The sequence below is a fragment of the Ovis aries genome, chromosome 1 (assembly GCF_016772045.2).
Source record: "Ovis aries strain OAR_USU_Benz2616 breed Rambouillet chromosome 1, ARS-UI_Ramb_v3.0, whole genome shotgun sequence".
NCBI lineage: Eukaryota > Metazoa > Chordata > Mammalia > Artiodactyla > Bovidae > Ovis > Ovis aries.
In genome coordinates this window covers 85,910,929-85,924,541 of record NC_056054.1, presented here as the reverse complement: position 1 = coordinate 85,924,541, position 13,613 = coordinate 85,910,929, and the positions used below count along the sequence as shown (strand labels likewise).

At 39.3% G+C, this 13,613-nt stretch overlaps 1 protein-coding gene across 8 annotated transcripts in view; it reads right to left on the bottom strand.

Annotated features, from left to right (window-relative positions):
* EEIG2 (EEIG family member 2) overlaps positions 1 to 13,613 on the bottom strand; it is a 117,847-nt gene that overhangs the window by 101,873 nt on the left and 2,361 nt on the right. The window lies entirely within an intron of this gene.

Here is a 13,613-nt window from a genome sequence, read left to right as displayed (position 1 = left end):
TACCAGTGTTTTTTAAAGCAGTTGCACATAAAAATGCTTTCTTGATGAAGATTCAGTATTGATGTGTGTGTGTGTGCGCTGAGTCCCTTCAGTCGAGTCCGACTCTTTGCAACCCTGTGGACTGTAGCCCACTAGGTTCCTCAGTCCATGGGATTCTCCAGACAAGAATACTGGCCTGGGTAGCTATTCCTTTCTCCAGGGGATCTTCCTAACCCAGGGATTGAACCCGTGTCTCCTGTATCTCCTGCACTGCAGGAGGATTCTTGACTGTGGAGCCACCGGGGAAACCCTCGGTATTGCCCAGTATTGATGTATCACTCTTAAAAATAGTTTTTGATAATAAACACAAGTCAAAATATTATTAAGAGTCAAAATGATAGCTTCATCCCTTTCTCCCCACTCCTGTTGGTTAAATCCTACTAATCTTTCAAAGCTCAGTGCACATGCTACCTCCTCTAAGCAGTCTTCTCTACCTTCTCAGTAAGAATTAATAGCTCCCTTTCGCCTCTGAACTGCCATACAATTTTATTTACTGTATTTACTGCTACTCTGGACTTTTGTCATTCTGCCCTATATTGCATGTGTCAGTATTTCCCACTAAACTTCACACTCCTGGATGGTAAAAATTATACTTTATCCCTATGTTTACAGTAATGATTATTATAAAGAATACATCATTTGAAATGATGAAAAGTGCTAGCACAAAAGATGAAAGTAAGCATTATACATAGTATTTTACAGAATTTTTTTCCTTGTAAAATACTACGAGCAACAAGTAAGATATATCTTTAAGACTTATGAGCAAAAATAATGGCTTAAATAAGCAGAAATCCAAGTTGGGGTGGGGGAAGACAGGCTTTCCTAAAACTGTTAGATAAAAATTACTATATAACCCCAGGTCTGTATTTTGTTAAATCATGTTAGTTGGTAGAATGGCTGAACATACTCATCAATGCTATTGCAGAAAATTCAGGGCGCAATTTCCCTAAATTACAAATTTTTAAAAAGAGAAAACCTTCTTTTTAATACTTTCAATTTGAATGTGTGCTCAGCTGTTTCAGTTGCGTCCAACTCTTGCAACTCCACAGACTGGAGCCCTCCAGGCTCCTCTGTCCATGGGATCATCCTGGCAAGAATACTGGAGTAGGTGGTCATTTCCTTCTCCACTATTTGAATATTTTTGTTGCTCAGTTGCTCAGTTGTGTCCAACTCTTTGCGATCCCATGTACTGCAGCACACCAGGCCTCCCTGTCCCTCACCATCTTCCAAAGTTTGCCCAAGTTCATGTTCGCTGCATCAGTGATGCCGTCCAGCCATCTCATCCTCTGATGCTCTCAATCTTTCCCAGCATCAGAGAATTTTCCAATGTGTTGCCTGTTCATATCAGATGACCAAAATACTGGAGCTTCAGCTTCAGCATCAATCCTTCCAGCAAATATTCACGGTTGATCTCCCTTAGGATTGATTGGTTTGATCTCCTTGCTGTCCAGGGACTTCCAGGAGTCTTCTCCAGCACCACAGTTCAAAGGCATCAATTCTTTGGCATTCTGCCTTCTTTATAGTCCAGCTTTCACAACCATTTGTGACCACTGGAAAGACCATAGCTGTGACTAAATGGACCTTTGTCAGCAGAGTAATGTCTGCTTTTCAGTACACTGTCTAGGTTTGTCATCGCTTTCCTGCCAAGAAGCAATTGTCTTCTGATTTCAAGGCTGAAGTCACCATCTGCAGTGACTTTGTAGCCCGAGAAGAGGAAATCTGTCACTATTTCCACTTTTCCTCTTCTACTTGCCTTGCCCATAACAGGGCCAGATACCACGATCTCAGTTTTTTCAATATTTAGTTGTAAGCCAGCTCTTCCATTCTTCTCCTTCACCCTCATCAAGAGGCTCTTCAGTTCCTCTCCGATTTCTGCCATTAGAGTGGTGTCATCTGCATAGCTGAGGTTGTTGATGTTTCTCCCATCTATCTTGATTCCTGCTTGTAATTCATCCAGCCTGGCATTTCTCATGATGGACTTAGTGTATAGGTGAAACAAACAGGGTGACAGCAGACAGCCCTGGCAGAGTCCTTTCTTGATCTTGCATGGACCAGTTCTATGCATGGTTCTAACTTGCTTCTTGACCCACACACAGGTTTCTCAGGAGACAGGTAAGATAGTCTGGTATTCCCGTCTCTCTAAGAGCTTTCCACAGTTTGTCACGTTTCCCACAGTCAATCACAGTCAAACTACTAGGCTAAAGCCTTTGACTGCGTGGAACACGACACACTGGAAAGCTCTGATTTGAACGTACTAACATGTAAGTAATCAGCTTGGCCTAATAAAACTGGGGGGGAGGTGTAAGATATTTATTTATGTTTTTAAAGTGTGGAAAAATACGTAACAAAATGTACTTTCTTAAACACTTTTAAGTTCAATAGTTTCAAATATGTTCATACTGTTGCGCACCAAATATCCAAAAACCCCTTTCATTTTGTAAAACTGAAATCCATATCCATTATACAAAAACTCCCAATCCTCCCTCCCCGCAGCCCTTGGCAACCATCATTTTACTTCGTCTCTGTAGATGTGACCACCCTAGGTACCATGTGAGTGGAGTCACACAGCGAATGGCAGGTGAATAGATAAACGATGGTATGCCAAGAAAACAGAATTATTCACTGGGAAAAAGAAATGAGCTATCAAGTCATGAAGACATGGAAGAATCTTGAATGTGTATTACTAAATGAAAGAAGTTTACTTACTGAATCTGAATATGGCTACCTACTATATGACTCCAACTGTACACCGAGCTGTTGCTGCTGCTAAGTCGCTTCAGTCATGTCAGACTCTGTTCGACCCCAGAGATGGCAGCCCACCAGGCTCCTCTGTCCCTGGGATTCTCCAGGCAAGAACACTGGAGTGGGTTGCCATTTTCTTCTCCAATGCACGCAGGCATGCTAAGTCACTTCAGTTGCGTCCAACTCTGTGCGACCCCATGGACAGCAGCCCACTAGGCTCCTCTGTCCACAGGATTCTCCAGGCAAGCATACTGGAGTGGGTTGCCATTTCCTTCTCCCTGTACACGAAGAGTGAATCCTAATTCAAGCCATAGACTTTGGGTGATGATAATGTGCCAATGCAGGTTCTTCAACTGTAGCAAATATACCACTCTGTTGTATGACGTTTACAGCAGGGAAGGCTGTGTGCATGTGTGTATGTGTGTGCATGCATGAAGGCAAGGGATACCCAGGAACTCTGTACTTTCATTCAATTTTGCTGTGAACCTGATACTGCTCTTAAAGTTTGCTTTTAAAAAAGGAGGGTAGGTAAAAGTGCCTTCACAGAATTCATTGAAGGAATCAAGAGAAATGGGAGGTTAAAGTAGAAAAAAAGGTTCTTGGATACCAAGATCGTCAAGTTTTAAGAAACAGCTAATTATCACTGAGTTGAGAATAGAGCACAAAGGCACAAATGAGAAAACAATGACTAGATATTAGACATGGTTGATAAAACGAGCAAGGATGATTTCCGCTCAGAGCTGGAGTAGAGTTCAAAGTGTGGGGTTGAGGGGAGAAGAACACAAGAGATGGCAAATGCAGATTATTCTTTCATAAAGTATGGGTCAACTCAAGAGGAAAGGGACATCTGTATACTTATGGCTGATTCACACTGTTGTATAGCAGATACCAACACAACATTGAAAAGCAATTACCTTCCAATTAAAAATAAATTTAAAATTAAAAAAATAAAATCTGGATCAGGATTGTACAGAGAGGGAGAGAAAAAAGTTAGATGAAGATAGGCTCAAAGGGAAATGACTTGGCATCTAAAAGAAAGAACAGTTTGTTCTCTGAAATCAGAGTGAAAAGATCATTGTGGATGAAGACTAAATTTTTATATGGAGGGTGTCAGACAGAGACGCAGACAATAAAAGCAGGCAAGGACTCCTAGGTAGTAACAGGCATGACCTAACATGGCCTCATTCTTGCTCTCCTAGAAGGAGAAGCTGGGGAATGTGTCCCGTATTACCTCATCCTTGGATACAATCCTAATTTATTTTATACCCATACTGGAAATCTTAAGGCCATTCCGTTCTGTGTATACCTTTCCTTCCTCTAATCCACAGGGAAAGACTACAGTGCAAGTCCTGGTCACTTTATTCTCCCTACATCTTCAGAATGTTCTCTCCCCCAACTCATTCTACCACATCACATGGAACCCTGGTTCCAGGGCTAAACAAACTCCTACATTCTCTCCACTTAACAGTCCACTGCCTAACTGAACCCTGGCTGTCTCCTGAGCACACCACTCGTGTGGAAGCCCTATAAGGTAGTTATTTCTTCTCCACTCCCATCTTCCACAGGGAGCAGTGCGAGCATTTTCCCAAATCCTTGGTGCCACTTATAGGCTCCAACTCTACTACTTCCAACATGAGGCACATGACATCTGGCTGTGTCACACTCTTATTCTCTGGCTGTTTTAACATTATGCCAATAACCTAACATCCTAGACCCAGCGTCCTTTGCCTTATGCCTATCCTCACACCATTTCAGTAACACCTATACACGGGACCTTGCCCATTCTCTAGACTTTCTCCAGAGAAAGATGCACGAACATGAATATTGCCATCACTAAAATTCATGTTTGAAATTTCAGTTGGACCTTGTCTTTGATCATCTACCTCTCCTATTCCTTATAGAAGCTTTTCTGGTCTTTAATCATTATCCTCATATCCCTCATCTTTTTGGATTCCTACTGAGAAAGCTAAGGTCATCAGATGAGAATTCTCTTAAACTCCAGCCCTAGGCTAACCTACTAACTTTGCATAAGTCACTCCTCTGCTCTTAGTTCCCTGGACCTTGCAGTATCCAAGCAAGCCCACTCTCTCCTGTTTCCTATGTGGCGGCAGTAATAACCACTATACGCACAGGGCTTCCAGCACACACCATGCTGCTGTTCCTTGCCACTGTTCCTTCTACTGTCCCATTTATTCTCCAGTGAGACTTTTTTCAAAATCTTGCTAAGGAATTATCTTCTATGATACTTCCTCTGACACTCTCCCCCACCCAAAACAAAACCAGGTAAACACTTTTCCTACCCTTTCTTGTATTTATTTCTACTAAAGAGATGGGAACGTGTAAACACACATTTATTTCTACTAAAGAGGTGGGAATGTTAAACACACATCTACTTCTGTTTCATTGACTACACTAAAGCCTTTGACTGTGTGGATCACAACAAACTGGAAAATTCTTCAAGAGATGGGAATACCAGATCACCTTACCTGCCTCCTGAGAAACCTGTATGCAGGTCAAGAAGCAACAGTTAGAACCAGACATGGAATAACAGACTGGTTAGTATGTCAAGGCTGTATTTTGTTACCCCTTTTATTTAACTTATAAGCAGAGTACATTATGCAAAATGCCTCGCTGGATGAAGCACAAGCTGGAATCAAGATTGCCAGGAGAAATATCAACAACCTCAGATATGCAGATAATACCAATCTAATGGCAGAAAGAGAAGAGGAACTAAAAAGTTTCTTAATGAGCATAGAGTGAAAAAGCTGGCTTAAAATTCAACATTCATAAAACGAAGATTATGGCATCCAGTCTCAACACTTCTTGGCAAACAGAAGAGTGAAAAGTGGAAGCAGTGAGAGATTTTATTTTTGGGGGCTTCCAAAATCACGGAGGATGGTGACTGTAGCCATGAAATTAAGACACTTGCTCCTTGGAAGAAAAACTATGACAAACCTAGACAGCACATTAAAAAACAGAGACGTTACTTTGCCAACAAAGGTCTAGTCAAAGCAATGGTTTTTCCAGTAGTCATGTACGATGTGAGAGTCAGACCATAAAGAAGGCTGAGCGCTAAAGAACTGAGGCTTTTGAATTGTGGTGCTGGATAAGACTCTTGAGAGTCCCCTGAACAGCAAGGAGATCACACCAGTCAATCCTTAAGGAAATCAACCCTGAATATTCATTGGAAGGATTGACGCTGAAGCTGAAACTCCAGTACTCCGGCCACCCAATGCAAAGAGCTGACTCACTGGAAAAAAACCCTGATGCTGGGAAATATTAAGGGTGGGAGGAGAAGGGGGCAACAGAAGATGAGAGGGTTGGATGGCATCACTGACTTAATGGACGTGAGTTTGAGCAAACTCCAGGAGATAGTGAAGGGCAGGGAAGGCTGGCATGCTGCAGTCCATGGGGTTGCAAAGAGTTGGACACAACTTAGCAACTGAACAACAACTGAATATTTTACACTTCATAGAACTCTTTATAGGTAATTAAAGGAATGAATTTGGGTGAAATGAATTGTAGAAACAAGAACTACAGGAATTGAGTTAGAGGTGAAATCATATTGGGGATGGTGAGAAAAGATTTTATTTATTCAACAAATAATAACTATTTATTAAGAACACAGTATGTGAAACAAGTATTGGAGAAAAGCAGTGGGTGGACTGTAGTCTGGAACAGATGTGGGCATAAAGCCGATGAGACATTTGATCTAGATCTTGGAGAAGGCCTGGAATTTCAATCAAGTACAAGAATGGTAAAGAAGAGGTGAAAATAGGAAAGAGGATCAAGGAGACAGAAACACACACACATTTGGCACACAGAGGAAGAGCAGTTTATTAGGAAATAAAATTGAACACTTAATCATATTGGGTTGGCCAAAAAGTTCCTTTGGGTTCCTCCATAAGATCATACAGGACCCTGAACAAACTTTTTGGGGTCCTGTACGGTAGAAATCCTGGAGTTAGAGCTGTAAGAATCATCTAGGGTCACCCATCCTTCTAATGAAGGATAACGTTCCTGACAAATGGACAAGGTAGCCTATTCACTAACTACTGTATTCCTTTAAATGATGGAGATTATATTTTCTGTTATTATATTGAATAGACACATGCCGTCTTTAACATTTCCCCACTGGTCCTTGGTTCTCTTCTCTGATCTACCCAGCATTAAGTCTGTTCTCTCTTTATGGGACAGTCTTTCAAATATTTTTCATTTAATTGATGTGTGACCTTGAACAAATTAGGTTGCTTTCCTGCAGATCAACTTTCTCTTCTTTAAAAGAGAAGAATGGCAGAAGCTAACTGTCCCCTGATAACTGTCTTCCCATTCTCTTTATCATAACTGAATCTTCAGCTGGGTAAACAGATACCCAGCAGAGATGACATTTCTCAACCTTCTTGGGGCTGGATGTATCCTCCTGCTCAAGTTCTGGTCAATGGGCTATGAGCAAAAAAGACCTCCCCTTCCCCTTTCCTCCTTCCCGGTGGCTGGAATTCGGATGTGGAGTGAGCCAACTTAGTCCCTGTGGAAAAGAACAATACCCTGGACCTGAAAGAGCAACAAGATAAAGAGTCAGGGCCCCTGGTAACTTGACAGGTCAGAGCCACACATTACCTTGGACTTCATATGTGGAAAAATAAATTTCTAGATAGTTTAAGCCACTTGTTATCTTTCACATATACATGTTACAGAACTTGATACATATCCTAACCCAGTAGGAGGCAAAAAGGATTTTACCTCTATAAAAGGGATTTTGTAATAAATAAAATTAGGAATGTAAAATATATAAATATACATGCTCATTTCTTAGTATTTGAACACCATCATTTTCTCCTGAAACTCACTCTCAGAATCTTAATATAGGACAGGCTGATACCCCAAAGTGAATACTAATTCTTATAAGCTGTGTATAGAGAACAGCATTTATTTCCCCATCAGTTCAGTCAGTTCAGTTGCTCAGTCGTGTCCGACTCTTTGTGGCCCCATGAACCGCAGCACGCCAGGCCTCCCTGTCCATCACCAACTCCTGGAGTTCACTCAGACTCATGTCCACTGAGTCAGTGACGGCATCCAGCCATCTCATCCTCTGTTGTCCCCTTCTCCTCCTGCCTTCAATCTTTCCCAACATCAGGGTCTTTTCAAATGAGTCTTCACATGAGGCCTTTCAAATGAGGCCACTCTTCACATCAGGTGGCCAAAATATTGGAGTTTCAGCTTCAACATCAGTCCTTCCAATCAACACCCAGGACTGATCTCCTTTAGGATGGACTGGTTGCATCTCTTTGCAGTCCAAGGGACTCTCAAGAGTCTTCTCCAACACCACAGTTCAAAAGTGTCAATTCTTCGGTGCTCAGCTTTCTTTCTAGTCCAAATCTCACATCCATACATGACTACTGGAAAAACCATAGCCTTGACTAGACGGACCTTTGTTGAAAAAGTAAGGTCTCTGCTTTTTAATATGCTGTCTAGGTTGGTCATAACTTTCCTTCTAAGGAGTAAAAGTCTTTTAATTTCACGGCTGCAATCACCATCTGCAGTGATTTCCCCATATGACTTCCCTATATATATAATTTGGGAATCTGTGTATTTGTCATTCTTAGCAAAGCTATAATTGATTTTTTCTCCAAATATCTGCATTCTTTCAATATGAATATTTATAAACTGCCTAGTGTGCAAGACTCAGTGATACAATAGTGAATATTAACTTCCTAGTGTAAAATGGCATTAATAGCAAGTTTACAACTATCCACTAATGAAACAGTTTTGAAGATTTATAGCTGGAAAGTCACATCTTGAAAAAAAAAAACCAGTATGTGTCTGAGTACTATGTTTCTCATCTTCCACATATAATAACCTTGGGCAAATCTAAACAGCCAGGTCTAAAGACTTGTTTAGAGGTGTGGTATGCTGGAACCAGTTTCCTGACACTAGCATTCAGAAAAGATACTATATATATTATTACTTGTTTGTTAAAACATAAGATGTTTAACACATAACATAACAATTGAGAGATAGCAGAGTTCTGTGCCTAACAGCATACCCTGAAGCCAGACTGACTCCCTGCTTGGCCACTTAGTAGCTGTGTTTATTTTCAGGACCTCTTTGGCTTCTGTTTCCTTAGGAATAAAACAAGAGTAATAGCAGTAGTAATAGTGATAATGGAATAACAGTACCTTCCTCCTAGGATTATTTTGAGGATGTGAAGGCTTAGAAAAGTTCTTGTGTGTGTGTGTTAGTCGCTCAGTCATATCCAACTCTTTGCAACCCCATGGACTGTAGCTCACCAGGCTCCTCTGTCCATGGAATTCTAGTCTAGGCAAGAATACTGGAGTGCGTTGCCATTCGCTTCTCCAGAGGATCTTCCCAACCCAGGGATTGAACTTGGGTCTCCTGCATTGCAGGCAGATTCTTTTACCATCTAAGCCACCAGAGAAGTCCAGAAAAGTTCCTGACACATAAGTAAAGTTCTAGCTACTGCTATAAAGTTAACAGATAATCTCATTTCTGGTCAGCGTATAAATAATTTTGTGCCAGATGGTCAAAGAACATTTTCTAATGCTGGTTGTTTTTTGCATTTGCTACTTATTAGTAATTCTTTCATCTTAAAGTCAATTTAATGTACCAAAGAGCAGGTTAGTAATATATTGATATATAAATCAAAAGCCTTAAAAGTGCCCTTTGACTCAATAATTTCATTTCTAAGTGTTAATCCTTAAAAAATAATGATGTGTGCAAAATTTGATATTAAAGATGCTCAATTTAGTGTGTTTATAAAAATGTTAATTAAAAAAAAGCAAAGAAGAAAGACTTTCAAAAAGGGCTTTGTTCAGCAAACTAACTGCACACATTTATACAATGGAATGGTAAACATCTATTAAAAATAAATTAATTGAATATTTAATGATATGGGAAGAATCATTAAATGAGAAGAACGTAAGAATGGTATGACTGTACTTTGGTTTTAAAAATAAAGTATGTGATAAGTGTGTGGAGGGTGTGTGTGTATGTATATGTGTGTGTGTGTGGATCAATAAAGACACCTAGGTTATACATCAAAATACTAATAATAGTGATTATCTCTAGTTGGTTCACTTACATGCAATTTTTGTTCTTTTTCTCTTCTATTTTCTAAGTTTTCCACATGAGTATGTATTATTTTTGCAATAAGGGAAAAGTTTACTAAAAAGAAGTACACAATGTGCAGAGAACTAAAATCCTGAAAACATGAAAATATACTCAGGCCAAACAGAAAAAAACCCCTTCAGTTTGTTTACAAAGTAAAAGATCCAATACAGATGTGCTCATTAGCTTCCCAGACACTCCCTGGATTCACGTGGTTTTCTGCCGCAAGTTCATGTGAAACTTAGAAAAATATTTAGCTATGAGCACACACACACACATGCACAAAAGAAAAAAATTAAGCAAACTTGGAAATCCTAAAACATACAGGAAAATTTTCTTATTGTATTCTTTATTAAAGCAGACCAGAAATTAAGTCTGTTCTGATAGTCTCAGTAAACCTCAAAAAGTGATCTGAATGCTTTTACAAAGTTAAGAGTGTTCTGAAAAGATTTTAATGTAATATTCTGTCTTTTTGAAAGATCTTCAAAAATATTTTATTAGGCAATAATTTGGCTTCAGTTTATTAGATCACTATAATCATACAATGTATTTTTATAGTATATAAATTTTATAGTGATCATTATACTGATCATTTTAATAACATTTATTACAAATAAATACCTTTTAATCTTTGTATTTTTTCCTAACCTCTTCACTGGATGATGTTGTTGCTCAGTCACTAAGTCATGTCCAACTTTTTTATGATCCCATAGACTGTAGCTCGCCAGACTCCTCTGTCCATGGGAATTCCCAGGCAAGAGGACTGGATAGGTTGCCATTTCCTTCTTCCAGGGATCTTCTCAATCCAGGGGTTGAACCCGGGTCTTCTATGTCTCCTGCAGTGGCAAGTGGGTTCTTTACCACTGAGCCACCTAGGAAGCCCCTTCACTGGATACACCTTCTTTAAGAAGCTGGATCCTTTTAAGAATAATTTTTGATAACAATCTTTTTTTTAATTGGAGGATAATTGCTTTACAGTGTTGTGTTGGTTTCTGCTGTATAACAATGGGGAATCAGTTATAATTATATATATACATATATATATATACACATAATATATATATACACACACATATATATACACATATATATATATTTCCTTCCCTGTTGAGCTTCCCTCCCTGCTTCTATTCCACACCCATTCCACAGAACACAATAATAAACTTTAAAAGGGCAAAATCATGTAAGGGAATTCTAGATGAAAAATTCAGTAAGAAGGCTTACCAGAACCTAAGAAATCCACACTAAAAATGTCTCCAACTGCTTCTCAGGCTGTCACTCAATATAGTATGTTAAACATACAACTGACCTCCTCCTTAACAATATATATATATATATTCCTCTCAACAAAATGAAACAAAATTTTTCTTGACTTCTTTACTCTGTCTTGTTATCAAGTCATTTGCCATAGCGTTATCGTTTCATCAGTGATTTATTAATACATGAGAAGCCTCTACGTTCATTTTCTTAATCACTTTGCCTGGGTTATTTTAATAGACTTGTAATTTGTCTCCTCATTTCTAATCTATTCCTATTTGAATACAAAGAACATCAGCCCAACAGCCAGCTTAAAAGCACTTTAAGCACATTACAACTCAGTGTAAGAATCTTAGATCGACTTTTATTCTACGAGCAGTGGAAAGTAAATTATTTATAATGGCACTCAAAGTCTCTATATTCTGCTAGAACTTTAATGTGAACTCTGAGCAATCAGGCTGATCTATCACCAACTCCTATCGTCAACTTGCTCAATCAGTCCTCCCACCCACACTTCCTCAACAGTCATTCATCCTCCCAGCATGCACAACTGAAAAGCTGATGTGGTTTTCATAATCTTTACCTTTCTTTACCTTCAGAATTTCAACAACATTCACATACTGTCTGACTCATTGATTAGGCACTAAATCATACTGTCTCCTACTGCCAAGCAATTATACATGTATGATCTAATTTTCTTAAGTAGAGGTAACTGCCTTATGGGCCTTTATATCTGTTGTACTTTCATAGCCCCTGACAGCTAGAAACTCATTAAAAGCAAAATTAATATTTGGTAAACAATGAATGATCTACAGCTTTAATTTTTGCAGAAAACCAAGTATATTTATAATTTGCTGTGTACCTCCAAAGCTTTTCTTTAATAAAATGAATTATTAGTTTATGTAGGTTCATGCATCCCCACAACCATCTCCAGGCTCAGTGATCCATTAGGAGGATTCACAGGACTCAGCATGTAGTCATACTCATGTCTAAGATGAACTATAGCAAAAGGATACAAATGGAATCAGTAAAGGAGAAAAGTGTGTGGAACAAAGCCCTGAGAAGCCAAGTGCAAGCTTCCAAGAGCTCTCTTCCAGTGGAATCACCAATAACCAACTTCTCAGGTATCAAACTGGGACAACACATGTGTATACCAAGGAAGCTCATTAGAGATGCAGTACCTAAGGGTCCCCTCCTGCCCCTCTCCCCTGAGCTGGTCATGTGGGCACCCTCTGCCCAGCACAGGCCAAAATCCCAGACTCCCAGAAAGTATTCAGCGCAAATCACACTGTAGTTCAGGCACAATGAGCCACTCTAAAGTTTTATGTCAGTGTAGGCAACTATTGATTGTTGAGGTTCCCAGATGCCAACAAAAACACTGTAAGCAGGCCTTTCTACGGAAAGCAGTCATGGGTCTGCTAAGTCAACCCTTTTCTATGTAAGTCAGTGAATATTTTTATGGTAGAAATGTTAGATGTTAACTATATTTGATTTTTTCCAAAGCACAGGTAATGTTTTAGACAATTAAAATCTAGCATTTATTTAGAGATTCACTGCCTAGACTGGTATCCACGAATAAAAAGTTACACAATTTTAAAATAATTCACATCCTTTAAGTATTCCTGGTTTTCTTTCTTTTTCTTCTAAAATGAGGTTATCTTTTTCAAGTCAACATTTTCATAGTCGCCAGGAGAAAAGAAGTATAACATGTAACGGAAACAAACCCTCTTAGATAAGCTCCTTGTCTTCTCTTTAAATGTCAGTTAGGTGCCAGAGCATTGTGGTAGCTGTTTTAGGTGCATCATCTTACTAAATCCTCACAACACCCACATAAGCCAGCGATGATTTCTATTTTATAGATCTGCCACGGTGGAGCTAGGATTTAGGTTCAGATCCGCCTCATTCCATACTCTTGGTCTTAGATTTATATCAGCTACCTCTACCTAATAAGGAACAGGCTATTTATTATAAATCGCTTCCCTTCAAACTACATGGGTGTTGTCTGGTTGGTTATACACAGCATTATTTTTAATCTAACTGAATTTGATTACAGTCACATTTTAGTTGGAAAAGAAGGGTAAATTTCATACAGGATACTCTACTTTTTCTTTTCCGATCTTGCTAATTCCAAATCAAATCACATCCCTTGCTTGTTAACTACAATGGGAAACTCCCTATTCAGCACAGCACACAACTTTGTACTTTATCTGACATTAATCTGCTTGAAACCTGAATTTCAATTTTGGCATTTCACTTACCAGATGTGGGGACCTCGGGAAAGTTATCTCAGTTCGTTCATCTACAAAATAGGGATTCCTACCTCACAAGCTTGCAGTGAGAGAAGACAATATATTTAAAAGGTCTGCGTGCGTGCTTGCTCTATCGCTTCAGTTGTGTCAGACTCTTTGCGACCCTATGGACTGTAGCCCACCAGGCTCCTTTGCCCATGG